This window comes from Eurytemora carolleeae, unplaced genomic scaffold, assembly GCF_000591075.1.
Source record: "Eurytemora carolleeae unplaced genomic scaffold, Eaff_2.0 scaffold3, whole genome shotgun sequence".
Classification (NCBI taxonomy): Eukaryota; Metazoa; Arthropoda; class Copepoda; order Calanoida; family Temoridae; genus Eurytemora; species Eurytemora carolleeae.
In genome coordinates, this window is record NW_019397377.1 from 517,094 (window position 1) to 537,845 (window position 20,752).

At 32.4% G+C, this 20,752-nt stretch overlaps 1 long non-coding RNA gene across 1 annotated transcript; it reads right to left on the reverse strand.

Annotated features, from left to right (window-relative positions):
* Window positions 1–6,881: 6,881 nt before the first annotated feature.
* Window positions 6,882–8,597, reverse strand: LOC111713922 (uncharacterized). Its single transcript, XR_002767831.1, has 3 exons — window positions 8,067–8,597; window positions 7,900–8,012; window positions 6,882–7,798 (listed from the first exon to the last, which is right to left on the reverse strand). It is a non-coding gene; the product is annotated as an uncharacterized LOC111713922 (long non-coding RNA).
* Between the last annotated feature and the right edge of the window lie 12,155 nt (window positions 8,598–20,752).

Below are 20,752 nucleotides of genomic sequence, written 5' to 3' on the forward strand. Positions count from 1 at the left end.
TCGGCCAACCCTTCTCAGTTGGAGGTTTGCCAACAATGCAACACTAAATGATAACTTCTTTCAAGATTATTATCACAATTAATTATCATCAAATTTATTAAAAATTTCAATTCTTGTTTTTTAGGATGTGGAAAATATTTTGTTATTAACCCTGAATCTCTTGACCGGCTGGGCTGCAAAAGAATCAGATTGCAAAATGCATATTCTGTGTTCATGTTCATATTTTTAGCAAGCTTTCTATCCATATACCTCACAACATATAAGATGTTCTTAAAAAATAACTTTGTACAAAATAAAGGGTTATGCTCAAAAGATGAAAGTTCTACATACAGCGACCCAAAACTAAAAATGTAAATACTCAATTTGAAGGTACAAATTCCAACCTCTAACATACACTTTGAGCTACAGTGAAAACCAGAAAACTATGGAATAGGAAGACGACTTTTAGACTCAATAAATGACTATACGTTCCAATGAGCATGGGGCACAGCAATTGTACAGTGTAAACAGACCCTTTTCACCCAATCAGTGATTTATAAAGTATATTGGTAAAACATTTGATTTGTAATAACATAAACTACAATTGAGAATTGCTATAAAGTCGTCTTCCTAATTATGAGTTTTCTGGTTATCACTGTAAACAGCAATAGGCAACGCTCTGTTAGCGAAGAAGAGTTTCAAAAATACACGTTAATTTCTAATTGTCTATTACCTAATAACTATAGGAACCGTGAGTTTAAAACACAAGAATTATTAAAAAGATTGCAGGAACACTTAAATTTTGTTTGTTTTTCTCCTAAAATAAGTCATTTTTGTAATCTAACATCAGAAACCTTTCATTATATGGTGCTAAGCGAGCTGGGCTGACGGGAGTTTTTAAAAAATTTACATAAATTGCGAAGACTTTGAAATTCCACGTTTGTAGTATCAGTATTTAAAATCACATACTATTTTTTATTTCCCGAATTTATGGAATACGTTTAAACTCTTGATCTAGTGAATGTTTAAAAACAATATTGTAAGCAGGTCAACGTTTTCCAGTAGGGATTAAAGAATTTGAGAGACAAGAATTGGGAAATATGTATTACGGTTCAACTTTGTAATTTTTTGAGATACTCTTAGTATCGATCTATTTTTTGTACAACTTTAAGTTACATATATTAATTTTGCTCTGATGTAGTGGAGCCTCGAGGGGGGGGGGATGCAGAAGTCCTCAATGAGTAATCACCGCCACCCAAACATGTTTTGCGGCATGCGCGCTCCACAATTGGTAATCTCCACCACCTCAATTGGTAATCACCGTAAAATCTTGTTTTCTGAGATTTTTATTTAATGCATTTTTAGCATAATTTTCGACATCTATCAGGGTTTTATGGAATCTGTATTGACTTAAAGTAAATATTCAATTTGTTTTCAGATTGGTTTGGTCAACAAAAACTGAGAAATAAGGCATAATTTATTTAAGCCGAATCTTAGATAAAATTCCCTGATTTAATGACTGCATTTCATGATCGGAGTTAAGATACTAAAAGGTTGGGCTGCCTGTTTACTAAAACTTATCTTACCGCGCTCCATTAAAAAATATTTTCAAAAAACTTTTACGGTTTTTAGATTTTTGTATTCGCCTCCTCGAGTTCAACATCTACAACAAAACTAATTACATGCATAGATGCCATAGAAAGAACAAAATATTTAGAAAAATCGGTCTCATCGCATCCACTAGTGAAAATGATGTATTAAGTTCACTAATTATTTCAAGCGCTTCATTGCTATTTGAGGAGCGCGCTTGTGCAAAAGTTCAAAAACGTAATTTTATTTCTAGCGCTTCATGTGGCAAATTTATAGATTTATTTTCGAAACTGAGGAGCAATAAGAAAGCTTTAAGAATATTTTACACCATAGGGCCATTAACAGAGGTCAATATGGTCTTATTTAAAATAAATAAACGATTTAATGTTACGCTTTTTTTGACTGATTACAATTGAGGTGGATATTACCAATTCAGGAGCGCGCCTGCCGCAAAACACATTTGGGTGGCGTTGATTACTCATTGAGGACTTCTGCACTCACCCCCTGGGGGAGCATACCTCTACTGCGAGGAACTGGGGAGACAATAGATAATAGAGGAAGGGAGTGGGAACACTATACATATTATGAGAGGGAATTGGGATAAAGTACATAATAGAGGGAGAGAGTTGGGAGAAAATTCATAATAAAGGAAGGTAGTTTGGAGACAAAACATAATAGAGGGGCGGAGTTGGAATATAATACATATTAGAGAGAACTGAGAAGGAATTGCGTAATAGAAGTGGAGTTAGGACACAACTTTATAATAGAGTTGGAGCTGGGAGACAGTACATGAAAAAAGAGAGGGAGTTGTAAGAAAATACATAATAAAGGGAGGGAGTTGGGACACAACCCTTAAGAGGGAGGGAATCGGGAGACAGTCATAATAAAGGAAAGAGTTAGGAGAAAATACACGATAAAGGGAGGCTGTTGGGAGACAATACATTCTAGAGGGAGGGAGATGGAACACAAAACATATTAGAGAGAGAAAATTGGTAGACAAAACATAATAGAGAGAGGGAGTTGGAACACAAAACATATTAGAGAGAGAAAATTGGAAGACAATACATAATAGAGGGAGGTAGATGGTACACAATACTTCATAGAGAGAGGGAGTTGGAAGACAATATATCATAGAGTGAGGGAGTTGGGACTCAATACATCATAAAGAAAAGAGAGTTGGGACACAATTCATAAAAGAAGGAGGGAGTTGGGAGACAATACATAATGGAGGGAGGAAGTTTGGAAAGAATACATAACAGAGAGAGTAAGTTGGGACACAATACAAAATTGGGTAAAGAAGAATGGATTTTGTTTTGCTTATTCGTGTTGAATTATGAAAAATATTTTTTGTTATCTTGTAAAGAATTTCAGATTTCCGCAGATGTTTAAATAAGCAGTTATAATTAGAAGATGCCATATGTGTAAAAACTATTTCCTTTACAGTTAGAACTTCAGGCATTTAATGTTCAATTTAGCAATTTTGTATCGTATTTTTCACGATATAAACTCAAAAAACGAAACTGAAGAAAAAGTATTTTTGGCCTGATTGTAAAATTTATTTTTGATTTTTCACAAAAAATGTCATTCTATTAAATTAATTATTACATTTTGCTATAGCATGTCAGTAAATACTTACAAATTAAAGATACCTCTCAAAAAATTCCAGTGACAGTTTTATTGCCTTCAGAACATCATTTTTTACATTAGCTTCAGACATATTCCCTCTGACTGTCCATCCATGCTGCATTTCAGGGAACTCCACCACTTCCACACCAGCATTTTCTTCAAGAATATTTACATGGTCCCCTCCTGTCTTATCCTCTACTGGATCGGAAGCAGCAGGCATGATCAACTGAGGACATTGGACAGCTCTCATCAGGTCTAAAGGATCCTCTCCAAGATTTCTGGAAATTTGTGTATGGCTGGGATGCCAGGAAATTCCAGCAGAAACCTTAGGGTCAGAACTCAATCTCATAACTAGATAGGTACCCCAACATGTTCCTAAAACCCCGAACTTCTTTGCTCCATTAGACTCTGCATATGGAAAAATAATTTCTTTCCATGTCTTCTCTAAATTTGTCCAATCAGACTGTTCCTTAATAAGTTCTGTAGCGTTAGGATACCAGGGGATTATAGAACTTCCATTTCCAAAATAATCTGGAATGATGACCATATATCCAGATTCAGAGAATAGATCAGCAGTTTGTTTTGTTCTTCCACTGTTAAGTCCAAATATATCATAGTTCCAGATGATGCACTTCTCCCCCTTTCCTACCCTGTACATGTCCAGGTCTCCTACTCTTTCTATTGAGCCCTTTGGTTCATATCCCTCTTGGTCTAGTTGACCCCAAGCATCAGAAGGACAACAGCTTGTCGTTTTGGCTCCTTCTTCGTAGCTCTCCTCAGAAATGCTTTCCTGATCAGGATTGAGAGCTTTCATATACTTTTCAATCAGATTATTGGTAAGCTTTCCACACTCTTGTGTGGGATAACCTTCTATTTCTTCAGATGATTTTTCCTCTTGTGCAAAGCAGAAGAATACTCCATCCTTGCTGTAGCGGCATCCATCATTACAAGCAGATTCAACGGCAGATTCAAGTTTGTAGGAGCCAGCCATAGGTCCAGCCAGTATGTTTTTGCATGGGGGGCACATCTTACCCATTGCCATTTTCAGCATGAGACTTTCTTCGTTAATGTTTTCCAGCATGTTTCCTGACTTGCATTTTTGCATGCTATCTTTAGATAAAGCAGCCTGGATGGAGAGGTATAGGATAATGAGAGGCTTCATGATGCTTCAAGATCAAGCTTGAAGATCCAACTGATATAATCTTAAAGAAAATGTTGTATGGTTAAACATTGCATTAAGGGATACAGGTGTTCTAAAGATTTATGTAAGTTTAGCATAACAAGGTTTACATAACCAGGAAATAATAAATTAATATTTCCTCAGTTAGAAATTATTGTTTTTAATAACAGCTTCGAGATTAAACATTAATATTACAGCTGTGACCAAAATGGTTTCATAATTAATTTTCAAAATTTAAATTGAAAAATAAAATAAAGTATTTTTAGTTATTTTTGTCACAATTAGAACCAAATATTGATTTATATTAAAATCTTGCTATTGTAAACAGTGTGAGCTCAATAGCTCTGAATAGGGATAGTTCCATTGATATAACCAATTCTATTCTCAGGTTTTAGGTCACCGGACTGTACCGACTATTACACCGTTTACCTGCAATCAATCTCAAGTAGTAACTGAGTTACTCACAAACTAATTAATCGTAATAACATTCACTAATCATCAGTCCGGTCAGGTGCGCAACTGGGGGGGGGCACGCCCCCTCCATAGCCGGATTAAGGGGGGCATGCCCTTCCCTTAAGAAGGCTTGCCCCCCCCTGTAGGGGTGGGCAAGAAGTCCACCCTGTTATGCAATTTAGGGATTCATGAATTCCTGGAAAAGGGAAATGGGGTTTATTTAGTATTTTTAGTTATTTTTACAATCATTCCTTTCACTTATTATGATATTGCAAAAATGTCCTGTATTCATGCGAATATCATGAAAAAATTCTGACTTAAATTTCGTATTCATGCGAAATTTCGTGCAAAAAAACTATTTATTTCGAATGAATACGCAATTTCGTGCAAAACTGGTTTCGTATTGATCCAAAAATGATGCGGAATTTCGTGCAAACAAATTTATTTCGTGCAAAACCACGCAAGAGAATTGACTGTTTCGTGGAAACCCTAAATCTGTTACATCTTCTCCACTTTTTTTGCCCCCCTCCCCCCTAGGAGCTCCTAGAGGGGGGGGGGCAAAATTTGAACTGTAAATTCAAAACATTTGGCTTCTTGGATATCAGACATAAGTGTAAGAAACTTTAAAGGTACACATACAGTCCAATTACCTTGCAAGTACTATACTTTATTTCTCCTTCAAACAAAACTAGCAGAAAAAAAAGCATTGTTTCTAAAAAAATCGACATTTTATTTTACTGTTATGTTAGTAATAATTAGTATTTAAACTAGAGATAGTAAAAGACATTTTTGAAAATAAAAACCTCAACTTAAACTTAAATTCTATGAGATGAAAAAAAGGACTAAGGTCCAGAAAATAATAATGACTTGAAAAGTTTCTGTTATGAAAAATGTAGGAGTACAATTGTGTGTTTATGTGTTTATGTGTTTTCTATGGTTGGCCAGACGGCTGAATTAAATGGGCTGAATTTTAGTGAGGAAACTCATGGATATCATTGGGGATGACATAAGCTAAATAAATTATAATTTTTTGTTTTAATTCGATTTTTAAAATTACATGGGCAACGCCAGGCACTTCAGCTAGTGTGTAATAAAAAGAAAGATTACAAAACGTCAGTGCAATGAATGAAGTATATTACATCTAAATTAAAAACAAACAAAAAATGATCTTTTACTACCTCCAAACTCAAGCCTTCGTGGCTTGGCATTTAAAAATAATTGTTTTTCTTCGCTATCCCTGATATAGCCCCCATCCGACTAGGATGAATCATTCTAGATAGATTTTTCATTCGGACTTCTGTCATGGTGGCTCTGGTCCACGTTTACAATTTTCTTGGTGCACTGAATGAACAGCAAACTAATTTTTTTATGTTCTTCACTCTTCAGTTTAAGATTTGAAAAGTGTGAAAGCTATGAGTTCTAGACCCCCTTTGGAGGTCTAGGGAGGGGCACTGCCCCCTTGCCCCCCCTGTATACGCCCTTGATAAAGGTATTTTACATAAGTCTGAAAGGCCAATATACCAGTAACCTATTCCAGTAAAGCCTTGATACAATTCTGCAAACTCTCCCAAAAATTCCGATTGTCTAAATTTCATGGTTTTAGGTACATTTTAAAACTTTTTTTTAAAGGGACTGTAAGCGTAATTTTAAGTGACACTCCATGCAAAGATGACAAAGCCCGATTCACAACGGCAGCTTTTAAACCTTTCTCTTATCAATATTGTGGAAGATATTGTCGTTTTTCTATGCTTTAAAGTGTTAGTTGTAATGATCAAATGAAATTACTCTTATATTTTCTTTAATTTACATGCATCTGTATAAACTTATTTCTATTAAAATCAGTACAATTTGATTTAAAAATATTTAGTGATCTATACTGTATCTAATAAAAGCATGGCATGAGCTGGATATTTTTTGTATTGGATATACTGCTAAGTTCAGGAATTCAGCTGCTGAGCTTGAAATCCATTTGAGAAACATCGATTAATTCTAAGCTGTTTAAAAACTTTTTTAAAATCTAGATATTTATTTATGAATCAAGGTTATTATAGTTTACAAGATTGTTAATATGGATTTAACACAAAACTTTCTTGCGATGTTGTCATGTACATACAATTATAAATCAATCAGGTCGAAATTTAATTTTTACAGATACATTTTTTTACGTTTTTTCATGTCTGGATTGCTGGTAAATTTATATTCAAGTATTGATAAAGCAGCAGTTCGAGAGAAAAAAACTACATTATATATTAAAGGATAGCATTCTTTTATGAAATATGACTGGGAGATACTACAAACACAGTGTGTGTTATCTCATATTGGAAAATGCTACAATTAACAGTGTGCATGCTTTCACATAAACATACACGGGAGCGAGTTTCCCTTTTTACATTAAAGAAAATTATTGTTAGCTTCATAACGAGGAACATTGACCGTTCCTCGTTAATATTGAGGCTACATAGTTATGGATAAAAGAAAAGATTATTATATTTGAGAAGTATTTTTCTATCAGGGAAGATTGATTTTAGCATCATTTTAAGCGAGATTATGTTAACTCGTTAATATTGAGGCTTCATAAGCAAGGTGAAAGAAGGAACATAATAATTAAGAAATATACTAAATAGGAACATTGATGGTTCATCGTTAGTATCTACATAGACTAGGATAGAGACAAGATTTTAGTCTCTTCGTGTTCCTCATATCTTTTAAACTAAAGAGCAATTATGTTAGCTCTTTAGTCTTAAGGCAACATATCGAGAGGGACATTATATTTAAGAAATGTACTAACTAGGAACATTGAGGTTCCTCGTTAACATTTCAGCTATGTAAACATGGATGGTCGAAAGAAAGAGAGAGAGACAAGACTTCAATCTCTTCGTTGTCCCCTTATCTTGTGACATCTTGGTTCCTCGGCGTTGCAATTTGTCGCCGTTATCTGCTGGTTCCGGAGGCGTTTCAGTTCTGTTCAAACTGAATAATTAAAAGAAACTATAAGTTTATTTAAAAACTAATTAACAACAATCTTGACCGTCTTTCTTTATTTTTAATACTTTTCGTAGATTTTACCCTACCAGATATCCTCCTACCAGCTCACATTCATGTTGAGCCTCAATCAAGGATATATTTATCTTGGAGTCAAGAAACTTGTAGCGTTGCTTGTAGCACCCTAGATTTATCCAACCACCTATGGAAAGGAATTATACAGTATAACTGTATAAAATGTATTGCTTGTCCTAACCTGGAAATTCCACTGCTTCCTCAGAATTGCAAAAAGATAACAAACTAAACATGGAAAAATACTAATCAAGAAACGCTGCGAGAAAAAAACATTTATCAGAATTCCTTTCCAAGCGTTTTTACAAAAGTGAACGAGATATATTGTTTTGCAACCAAGTCCAAGAAGACGATTCCGATTCTTCATCTATACATCATATAAAAACCATTAGAATGTAAGATTACGTTTAATTAACAAACAAATTATATAAAAAATCATTTTTAGTGCTCTTAATGAACGTTATAGTGTCGTCAAATCACCATGTTTTTATCAGAATTTCCCAATTTTTGAAAATTAAAAATATGATTAAAGTGCAGAAAAAATTCAACCTAAGAAGAAAGATACAAAACCACCCAGTCATCTTGAAGGTTTAGAATAAACTGAGTACTGAAAATAAACTGAATAATTCTCACGTCAAAAAACCTTTTAATTAATATAAGAAAATATTTTTTCACCGGCAATTTGTTTAAACTTTTCCTAAATATAGAATTTTAAAACCAGGCTTTAAAGAGAGTGACCGGCTATGTAAGGTAATTGAACTGAGTATGCAGTGTTGTCGAAAACTTCTTTAGGATTCATTTGAGACATATTTCACTTTTTAAAGATCTGTAAATCCTGAGTTTGAGTGCAAATTCGACGTTCAAAACTCCTGATTTGGGGGTGGATACGCTTTCAGAATTAGTTTTTTTAAATTATTAAATAACGACAACGAAAAATAAAGTAAAAATTATACAGTAATCTAATTAGATGGCTAGGAACATATTTCACAAAAGAAATTTGTCAATAAATCCATGCTAAAATCGATTATTTCGTTTTCATTATTATATTGAATTTCTAATTTTCTTTGAATTTATTTGCAGATTTCTTCAAATTCTTTAAATGTCGTCTTTTCAATAATAATTATAGAAAATCTGCGAACATCTTTGTGAATAACGAGAAACTAGAATAATGAGATAATAGAAACTAATAATTGAACAAGATTACTTATTTTCGATGATAAGATTAATTTTTATTTTCTCAAAATGTTCCTAAACATGACGTCTGTAGTTTATTGTAGAATATTTTTACATTTTATGTCGTCGTTAATTAATAATTTAAAAAAACTAATTTTGAAAGCATATCCACCCCCAAATCATAAGTTTTGAACGTCGATTTTGCGCTCAAACTCAGGATTTACAGACTTTTTAAAAGTGAAATATGTCTCAAATGAATCCTAAAGAAGTTTTCCACAACACTGCGTCCTCAGTTCAACTACCTTACATAGCCGGTCACTCCCTTTAAACATTCCCGTGATTTATTCGAATTATCAAATAAAAATTTTAAGAAAATTGGCCAAGGAACTTATGACATCATGGACATACATAACACACAAACAAAGACTACAAAATTAAATATATAGAAAACAAAATTCTATTTACTCAAATTTTTTAACAGATTGAAAATAATCTAAAAATCGACGGATATATATAAAATATTTATATTTTATTATCTCAATATTGTCAACTGGTACTGGATGGGCCGGTTTTGTCCATCTGAACAATTTTAAGAAAAAAAGTTTTCTGTAAAATTAAATTGATATGGGTATAAAAAGATGCAACAGAAGCCGTTGAATACTGTACATTTGTTTTCGTTTTTTATATCTTGAAAATTGTTTGATGTAGGGCCAATAAACGGATACAACTATCCAACTATCCAACTATCCAACTATTCAACTATCCAGCTATCCAACTATCCAACTATCCAACTATCCAACTATCCAACTATCCAACTATCTAACTTTCCAACTATCCAACTATCCAACTATCCAACTATCCAACTATCCAACTATCTAACTATCCAACTATCCAACTATCCAACTATCCAACTATAACGTTTCTGAATTCAGTGTTACAACACGAATCTCACCCAATTCGTTGTATTTTGAAAAAAAAAATGTTGCTTTCGTTAGTGAAATTTGTCACTTAAAACTGGTTTCCGCATGGCAATTTTGATTTGCAGAAAAATCGTCTTTTCTAAATGTTGCTTGTTTATAAAGTCATTCCGAGTGACAAAAGTGCAATGGTAAAAATCGGCCCCCGTAATATATAAACACTTTTTGGACGAATTTTTCAAGCGGGAATCTGAAAAATTTACTAAAAGTCTTAATGATAACACCATATATTCATTCAGACGGTAAAAAGACCGAAAAGTACAAACATCAAACGAGACAAACCTCGTAAAGACGAATAAAAATTACGCAAATCCCAATAAATGACGTCTTTGCAACAAAACAGAATATTGATTCAACTATTAAAGAGGATCTGAAGCCATAAATATTCTTGAATAAACAATAAATTCAGATATTTCAAAAAAAAAACTCAATAAATATCTTGAAACTGCTTGAAAATAAATCTCCTGGATGTGGTGAAATAGTGAAATATAGAAATCTTGAAATTGATATATTAATGAGAAGGTGGCCCAGATAGAATGAGACTTTAATGACGACCTAAAACTCTTTAAAGGGACTGTAAAGGAAAAATTAAAGGGGGTATAGGCTGAAAGCTAATCACTTTAGCTCTTGTTCGCGACCCATGAAAGTTTTATTTTATGTTCCTGTCTCGAGAAATTGATATAAAACTGTGGTTAAATTATACGAAAATTAATATATATACAATTTTGTATAAAAGTAGTAGGTTTACACAGATCATATTCAGCAAATAAGCAACCAATCTGAAAACGATGATATCCCAGAGAAAGCTAATTGTAAATTAGGTTTACTTTTATATTTGTTATTTCTATTTTCAATAGATTTCATTCATAATATTATTTTTACGTCCGTATTACTTAACCATAAATTCCACCAATGGCAGTGCAGTAAAGTGGTCACGTGATACAGGCGGAGACACGTGACCAGTATACTGCTCTGCCATTGGTGATAGTTCTGGTCACGTGATTTAAGTTTCAGATTTTCAAAATTTTACATATATGAATTTTCGTATAATTTTCTCAATAAATATCTTGAAACTGCTTGAAAATAAATCTCCAGGATGTGGTGAAATAGTGAAATATAGAAATCTTGAAATTGCCAGATATATTAATGAGAAGGTGGCCCAGATATATTAATGAGAAGGTGGCCCAGATATATTAATGAGAAGGTGGCCCGGATATATTAATGAGAAGGTGGCCCAGATATATTAATGAGAAGGTGGCCCAGATATATTAATGAGAAGGTGGCCCAGATAGAATAAGACTTTAATGACTACATAAAACTCTTTAAATATAGAGTTATGAAAGTTTGTTGTAGTGTTTTTTCTTAAAAATAGTCTTTTAATGGTATTTAAAAATTATATAAAAATTGTAAGTAAGTAAGTATTGTAACCATGAATTAGGAAAGCACGTCTGATTAAATTCCGTACAGTCGTCTCTCAAGTCTCATCCGTAAGGTAATGAGTAACCCTGTATGAAAACAAAAGTAAACTGTGCACAGTCATTTTGTACCTTTATTAATCAATCATTTTTCTGTTTAAATCTACAGAGTTACTCACAAAGAATTAGACAGAAAAGACGATCTGTAACTCTTAAAATATGACGATTTTGAATAAAATATTCTGCCTTAGGGATGCCTTAAAATGGTTTATTAAGTAAAAGAAAGTTTACAAAATGGAATCAAGAATATACAGAAACAGTCGTCTTTTAAGAATCATTCTTTGTGGGTATACTGCTATACTACGTATAGCTTTTTGGCGCGAGATAAATATTATTTTTTTATTGTTTTAACTTTTGAAAAACAAAAGATATACATTTGTGAAATAGATACTTTATTCAAATGTAGAATGTACGTAGAATGTAGATCAATAGATGAACCTTCAATCCCTTAGAAGGTAACATAAAATAAATCAGAGAGGAGGTTAATTTATATGTTTACTTTTTATCAAGCTTTGGTGTCAAAACTATTATCTTCTATCCAAGATCATTCTTTGAAGCTCCTGAAGTGAGTTTTACAGCTATCAAAACAGCATTGTAGACTTTGAAAAACTGTGTTAAATCTTGTGCTGATGAGTCTTTATGTTGAAGTTCAGTAGAAAGTAAATTGTGCCGTTAAGTTTTGTTTAAAACTGAACAGATCTTTCCAGAGCTGAAAACTTTAGAATGGTGGATATCAGGATTAAGGCTTAAACCACTCTTTTTCTTAATATCCAGTTTAAATATTGCTTGTTCTCCACATGAATTTAAACTCCAGATAAAGGACTCGATCTGATATCTGGATATTTCATTCTAAAGTTTTCAGCTCAGGACTCTTTCTAGAAGTTTTTTTTTGCTATTCCTGAACTAGACTTCGTGTGATTTTTAAAAATAATTATTTTTGCCGATCATTAATGTAGAACAGCTTTTCACTGTCAGATAAGTTAGATCTTTCCAATAAGTTTCATTATTAGATAAAATAAAAGTTTCATCTTTTAAAGTTGTCATTAAGTCTAATCGTCCTTGAGCTCTTTGAGTCACCCTTTACGAAATCTATTTCCAGTTTCTCTCGTCAATTTCTATTTTATTTTCTCTCGTTGGTAAAGTTATATTTAGCATCCTGGTATCTGGTATCAAGCCTCATTGCCCAACATATCTATCTGTCTATTCTAACACTATCTTCACAAACCATAAATCAGTTTGATAGGCTCAGAAATATAGATACATACAAGGAATATAATAGAAACTCTCATCAAATAAATCGTCCTACAGTTTCTGGTAGGAATGTAAACACACGCAGTACTGTCCAGGCTAAGCTTTTTTTTTTACATTTCTTCCGGAAACTGCAGTACATATTATTTCATGGAAGTTCTTTTATTTTTATATTCCATGGATTAATTCATGCAAGGAATATAGAAGTATCTCTCATACCTTTGTTTACAATTTAAGTGTACTGCAGTTTCTGGAATGTAAACAAAAGAAGTGCTTTGTTTCTGTTCTTCCCATAACAAAAATTTTATTTGTAAACAAACTATGGGACTTTTTATGATATTCCTTGAATAAATGCAAAGAGATATAGCATGCCGGCCATAGACCATGAAAAGAGATATAGCATGCCAGCCATAGACCATGAAAAGAGATATAGCATGCCGGCCATAGACCATGCAAAGAGATATAGCATGCCGGCCATAGACCATGCAAAGAGATATAGCATGCCGGCCATAGACCATGAGAAGAGATATAGCATGCCGGCCATAGACCATGAAAAGAGATATAGCATGCCGGCCATAGACCATGAAAAGTCATAATCTTAAAACTAAAGAAAATCATTTTTTAAATCTATAAAAAGAAACTAAGTACTACTCCCCTCAAACACTAAATTTCTTTTTTCTTCTTTTGCAACCTAATTTTGTAGATCTTAGATATTTCAATTACTCATGAATTCTGATATAAAAGGTTTGCATCGTTTGGTTGAAAAAATAAAGCAATTTTTTTTCTTCTTTAACTTTTTTAAAATGTATTTTATTTAAAAACCCGTCCATCAAACCGTTGACAATGTACGATTACATGAATAAAAAACCTTATTACAACAATTATTCAAAGGGACTGTCACCGTAATTTCAAGTTACCCTTCATCTTAAAGGGACTGTAAAGGAAAAATGAAAGGGGTTATAGGCTGAAACGTGACCAGAACTCCAACCAATGACAGTGAAGTATTATTGTCATGTGTCTCCGTCTCTATCACGTGACCAGTATACTGCACTGCCATTGGAGGGAGTTCTGGTCACGTAATACGGACTTATACATAATATTATCAATTATATAACTATTTGAAATGAAACATTATTAAAGGGATTGTAAAGGAAAAATGAAAGGGGGTATAGAGTGAAACCTGGGAATTTCAGACCATGAACGATACATATAAGACATCTATCTGATGTTCCTGTCTCGAGAAATTGATATAAAAATGCAAAATAAAAAAAAATATTATAGGAGCAAACCTGAGATCCTCTGGCTCCTGTGGGATATCGTCGTTTTCAGATTGGTTGCGTATTTGTTGAATATGATCTGTTTTGTATCACAAATTTTATACAAAATTGCATATATATATGAATTTTCGAATAGATTTGACACAGTTTCATATCAATTTCTCGAGACAGGAAAATCAGATAGATGTCTTATATGCACCGTTAAACGCCTGAGATTCTAAGGTTTAATCCTACATCCTTTCGTTTTTCCTTTACAGTCCCTTTAAATTAAAATAATAACAGGAGCAAAGTTTTTTAGGCTTCTCAGGGATATCGTAGTTTTCAGATTGGTTGCGTATTTGCTGAATATGATCTGTTTAAAACAGGAACATCAGATAGAACTCTTAGAGTTCTACATCAACTCCTGAAATGCTCAGGTTTCAGCCCATACCCTCTTTATTTTTTCCTTTACAGTCCCTTTCAGATGGAAACTGCCGATTCACAACGGTACCTTGTAAATTTTAGTACATACAAAAATAAAGAATATATTTGTTGTTAAAATTAAACATTTCTAATTTTGATTCCGATTTGATACATTTTATGCAGCAGAGACGAAGACACTTTTTTAGAAAGACAAATAGCTTTCTCCTTGCTGAATTGTGCAAATGAAGATTTCTACAGTACCGTTGTGAATTTCGGAAATGCTACTTTGTGAAAAGAATTACGTCTACAGTAACTTTCAGTAATAGTATGATCAAATATGAGAGGGTTACAACACCTAATGATAATGATTTTTTCTTTGTGTCTTTTTTTAACTATTAGTCTCTTCATTTAGTATTTTAGCCTATGGCGAACTGAGGCTTTACATTTCTGAATAGAGCTGTGTTGAGTATCGTTAATATCGATGTTAAATTTGGGCACTTTTAAATTTGAGGATAATTGTTTGATCTCTGAATTAAAGTTTTCTTTGCAGTTTTACCAATACAGGATATCAAAGAGGAATTAAAACAATTCGTAGGTCTGCATAGGGCTGGGCACGTTCCGACTTTTTTGAAATCGTTCCGTTCTGTTCTAGAACGAGGGCCTTCAGCTAAATCGTTCTGTTTTCATTCCTTTTTTATCGTTCCGTTCCGTCCTGTTCCGTTCCGTTCTGTGTAGAAGAACGGTCTTCCCGTTCCGTTCCGTTCTTGGCGTTCTTATTTAAAGAACGGTTCCATCCCTATCGTTTCGTTCTTGGTCAAAGAACGTTTCTATCCATCCATCCATTAAAATAAGAACGCGTTAACGATTTTAACCATTCTTTTCAAGCAATTCCCGTTCCGTTCCGTTCTTTTACTAATCGTTCCAATATTTTTAAGAACTTGTTCTATGCGTTAGTTTTTTTTGTAACGATGGGATCGTTCTTGATCGTTCCGTTTGTTCTCGGGAAAGAACGATCGTTCCACCAGGAATGCGCCCAGCCCTAGGTCTGCATAAGATGGAGATAAATGCTTGACTTTGAGATTCACAACATAAAAGTTCTGACTACATATATTCTCCTGTGAGATGTTTGATATTTCCTAGTTGAAGTTCATATCTAATTTAAAAGTTAAAGAAAAGTTAGTATGCTATATAATATGAGTTTATGCATTGAATTCAACAGGAATGCATGCATACGTACTTACAATCATACTAACTTTTACACTCTTTCCACCTTTATTTTATAGTTGCAGATTAAATATTTTGAGGGACCAGTCAATGTTACAATAAGATTAGATAAATATAGAATCAAGTTTTAAATTTTTTTTGAAAATTAAATGCTTAATTACACCCTGTTGTTTAGAAACTGTTTAATAGCACGATTTTTTCTATTTGATTATTTTTTTAGAATTAAAATGTGTCTTGCTTTTTATTCTGTTTTCAGGTTAGGAAAACATTTTAAAACTATGTAAAGTTTTCTTTGTATTACTTGCTTGGATATTTCAATTTCGCTTATTCCCGCCAAGATTAATGTTTATTATAGAAAATAATATTTTATGAACAAAACTCTGGAACTAAATATTTTTACATAGAATGTAAAAAAGAATTTTAGAAATCTTTTGCATTGTCTTGAAAAAAAACATTATGAGCAATTACTAAAGTACAAAATATTTACTATTCTGCAGGATTTTCTGGGGTACAAATACAGAAATCCGTTACTTATATGGATGTCTACAAATTTGTCTTGGTTTATAATCTATAAATAACTTCTGATACAATTATTGTTTTGAGTAAGGGGATACACCCAAGTTTACATCGTGGAATCCTTTTATTCGGAACAGTTTGACTTTTTTAATATTTAGCTAAGAATAAGAAATCTTTTTAAAGTGACTGTATATGTAATCTAAAGTGACCCCATTTGTATAATGGCATGTCCTATACACAACCTTTCTAATATAGACTATGCAGATAACTTTATTTTTTAGCTGAAAATAAAGAGCCTTTGGAAACCATTCATTCACTTCGATCATTGAAAATTTTACACTCCAGTTTCCTAGCACTCATTTTAATGTTTGAAAAATAAGGACATCTCTGTCCTTGATGACCAGACGAAATTTGACACCGTAAAATTGTCTCATAGGTATCAAATGAATCCTAAAGTTTTTCTCTACAATACTGCACTTTTAGCTCAACTATCATGTTTAGCAAGCCACTCCCTTTAAGTAAGAAATAACTCTGAAGAAGAAATGCAGTATATGAATATCACCTTTAAATAATAGGTTACAGACATTCTTAAAATCATATAATTTGAAACGACTATTTGCACAGTGGTTTGCTGATATTCTTCCAGTCTGATGCATACAATTAAAGAATGTCCAGGTTGAAAACTATAAAATAATATTTATACAATTAATAAACAAGATGCACTGCATTGAACAGACATCACTATGAAATGATCCAATAGTATTTTGAATTTAAGTGACTGTAAAGGAAAAATGAAAGGGGATATAGGATGAAATGAAACCTAAGAATCTCAGGCGTTGAACGATTCATATAAGACATCTATCTGATGTTTCTGTCTCCAGAAATTGATATGAAACTGTGTCAAATTTATACGAAAATTCATATATATACAATTTTGTATAAAAGTAGTAGATATAAACAGATTATATTCAGCAAATACGCAACCAATCTGAAAATGATTATATCCCGCAGGAGTCTGAGAATCTTAGGTTTGCTCCTATTATAACTTTTTTATTTGCAGTTTGCATTTTTAATAGATATAATTGATAATATTATAACATATAGTCCGTATAGTCTGTATTACGTTTACAGAACATCAGCCAATGGCAGTGCAGTATACTGGTCATGTGATTTTTGTCTGTATTACGTGACAACAATACTGCAGTGCCATTGGCTGAAGTTCCACTGTTTCACTACCACTGTTAGCGCATTCCAAAAACTTTAAATTTAGTTTTCTGAAATTTTTAATTTGGTTTTTATATTCTAAATCTCATCACCAAATAAATTTCGGATTTAACTTTTCATTATGAAAATTGAATTTTTAGAGCTTGTTTTCATCAATACTGCATTTTAAAATGTATTAATTAGGTAGTATATAAAGAATTTAAAAAATAATTAATAGTCAGGCTGAATTTCTAAGTGAGCTTGCATTTCTGGATCAAAGGTGGAGATGGGATCTGGTTTATTGGACTTACAGACATCGGTAGGATAAGGAAATAAGAAAAAAATATGTTTTTTTTTTATTTAAAATTTCAGTTTTCAGGAGTTGAAGGTTATTGAAGCTGGATACACAACAAAAAAACATTACAGATTTTTTTCTGGGGAACTGGATTTCCAAACAATAGATCGGAAAATTTAGATGATTGTAGAATTCTTGTTCTGTAAACAGAACAATTTTTCTTGAAATGATATTGTATGTCTTGATTCAAACATTTCCAATCATTCTATTGCACCCCATGTCAGGATGATACCGGGTATCAAGGATTTAATGCAAGAAAAGTTATTTCAGAAGTGTACGCATCTTTTGTACTGCAGTGTCCTGTCACTGGGCGGAAATGTAAACACAAGACAGATGTTACAGCCTGACATGGGATCCATCTTTCACATAAAAAAATCAATGAAATATTCTGGTCATAGGAAACTATTATGTGAATTATCAAAATTATCAAAATTAAATGCTTTTATCCTCCACGGATACTAGAAGAACACTGATGCATCTATTCTTGTTTACAAATTCCGCCCAGAGAGAATTAGTTTCAATATGTACGCAGAATATACGCAACTGTAATTAACTATCCTTGCATTACATCCTTGCCGGATATAAAGAATCAAGTAGTAAAACACTGTACGGTTGCCCCTATGAATGGACTGAATATGAGAGAAGCTGATACCGCCATTTTTAGGAGGCATTGGATGAATACAGAAAATCAATTCATTCATTCATTCTATTCAGGAAAATAATTTCCTAATCTCCATTGCTGGTAATTTAAGCTTTTGGATTGGAGCTTTTTATCCTAAGTCAGAGGATTTATTTTGGTCTGACTTCTTAGAAAAGAATTTTACTAACTTATCTAACTCGGATACCGGTTGCCTGTATCAGTATAGTAGTTTTGGTTTTAGTTCTTAATCAGAGTTGACTTTTATTTGCAAGAAATTAAATAAAGTATAATTTTTCCATCAATTCCATTCAATTTAGTGTTGCATAAATTTTAGCACTGTCACGTTTATTTTTATAATCTATTATCGGCTTACTGAAAACAATGCCTTATTTTCTTTTTTTTATCTTAAGTTATCATTTGCATAGACACTATAAACTAACGGAAAAGTAAACACTATTCAGTTAAAAAAGAAAATAAATACTCGCCAAAATTCCTATATCGTTGCAACCTAATGTCGTAACAACCTTACACAAAATATTTTTTATGCAATAAAAAAACTTTCACAACCGAGCAAGAACACAAGAATAAAGATAAAACCAAGAAAATGAACCCGAAAAGGAGAATGGACAGTGCGCCCATAATAGTTTCGGTTTGTTTTATTAAAGCTTTTGATAAAACTTTCAAGATTTCAAAAATGTTTCAAGTTAAAGTTTGCTTTTATTAAACCTTTCCCGATTATTAGGCTATTTTTGTCTTATATAGATGGGGGGGGGGGGGTGTTCCCCCCATGATTTTGCCTGTAGAGCTAAGATATGGGAGTGTGGTATATGTCCCTATAGTCCAACTTTTCAAGTCCTGCACATGAAAAAATAGACCTCTAACTTTAATGGTTATGGTGCAAGGGAGAATTAAAAAAAGTTTTAAAAGTACATAACATTTTTTTTCAAAAATAATTATTTTTACTTTTGACAAATATTGTCATGTGACACATCCGCTTTTTCAAGGGCTTTTCAAATATATAAACAAAATAAAAAGTTATTAGCCATTTCTGACTTTTTTGAAACACCGATCCGTCGTTTGACTGTCCTCTACCCTACCCTATGCATAAAAAAATGGCGAAATTTGTTCACAACTTTGATGTTGAAAAAGGTATGAATCAGAGATATGTGTCAAAATGCAATTTTCCTTTGTCTACAAGGGATTAGAATGCGTAGATCTAAAAGAGAAGAATAGAAAACAGATGTGTAACCAGATAAAAAAAGATTCAATCCAGAGTTCAGAAAAAATTAAAATGCAAGAGTATACAGAGTGCAGAAAAAAAGAAAGCAAGATACTCAGCAATTTCAAATTGATGGCTCAGAAAAAAGCAAGATCATTTAAAAATAGTTCTTACTTCTAACACGGCAAACTACAAGGACATCCAACAAAATTCTTTCTTTTTATTTTCAAAATTAGCTGAAGTATGAAATATAAAAGTCTCAAATATTTCCATCTGATATCATATAAATATTTAAAAATAGTGTAAAATTTAAAAAAAATAAATCATTAAAGTTAAAATGATGTTGAAAAAGTAAAGGTCATTGGAGTTGAATAAAACAACAACAAAACAAATATTCCAGATTCTTTCTGGGGAACTGGATTTCCAAACAATAGATCAGAAAATTTTTATGATTTAAAAAAACTAACTTACTTGATTTATTTCTTTATAAGGAAGTTCAGCGTATAGGTTCATTTGACATTATGTTTACATACAAGGGAGACTTGAGTCCAGGTATTTTATATCATTAAGACGATAAAAAACGTATCAAACTAAGGTAGGACGGCTCTATACAAATTTTTCAGAAATGCTCTTTTTTTGAATAGATATATATTAAACTAAGAAAAATCCAAAAAAAATATTGCGACCAATATTTAGCCTGCTGCCAGAAAAATCGTGATTTTTTTTGCCATTTTTTTTTTTTTTTTAAACTTTCTTAAAGTCCTAAATTGTTGAGCGAGAATGATGTTTTATATCATTTGAAAATCCCAAGTTATTGGCTAAAAGACAAAACATAGATCTAAATATTTTGAAAATTTACAGTTTTATTAGCAGAGGAATTGAGTCTTTGTCACAAACTCTGATTTTTTTATCACTATATCTTTGGAACCAAATCTTGTAAACTTTAGATATTTCAAACTATGAATTCTGTAAGATCAAATAATCTGAGTTTGAAATATCAAAGGTTTACAACATCAGGTTCTAAAGATATTGTGGTTTAAATAGTTGAGTTTGTGGCCAAGACTCAATTCCTTTAGCGCCAAAATCATCGATTTTATTAATGCGCACTTGCACCTTAATAGCATACCCTTAGAAATTTTGTTTTGTTTTGGTTTCTTATGG